We start from the raw sequence: 547 nt of genomic DNA, 5'->3' as shown, positions 1-547 counted from the left end.
CTCCAATCCTAGGAACTTGGTGGACATTAGCCCCGCCCCCTACAGGCTGCCCTTCCTGTCCCTGCCCCGCCCCGCCCTCCTCCACATCGAGAATTAGCCACGGCTCCATCACTTCCGACCCTAAGCGCCCTGCTTTCTCCCCAAAGGACATAATAACCAGTCTCGTCTCCTACCAACTAGTTCTAACCCAGACAGCACTTCCGGCACAGTCTTCTCCCTGTTCCTTCTTGCTCCAACTTCCGGTTCACCCCACGCGTGGGCGCCCCCCTGGGCGGGCATCACTTGTCTCCCGGCCTGCGTCGCCGCCCACGCAGGGGTGGTTGGGACTTTTCGGCCTGGCGTGCACCTTCCCCCTCCCCCGCAGTTGTCCCTTGCTCGGCGGGACCGCCGGGGTGACACGGGTGAAAGCCCTCTTCCTGGCCGCCTTGGCTTCGTCGGCCGCCCCGAGTTGCCCAGACAAGATGGCCGCCGCCTGGGAGCGGCCGGGCGCGGCGCCCCGCGGGGGTGTCTGGGAGTTGTAGTCCCGGCCCGAGCACTGACGCACTTG

Source organism: Myotis lucifugus, unplaced genomic scaffold (assembly GCF_000147115.1).
Source record: "Myotis lucifugus unplaced genomic scaffold, Myoluc2.0 scaffold_482, whole genome shotgun sequence".
NCBI lineage: Eukaryota > Metazoa > Chordata > Mammalia > Chiroptera > Vespertilionidae > Myotis > Myotis lucifugus.
Note: the sequence above shows the minus strand (reverse complement) of the source record.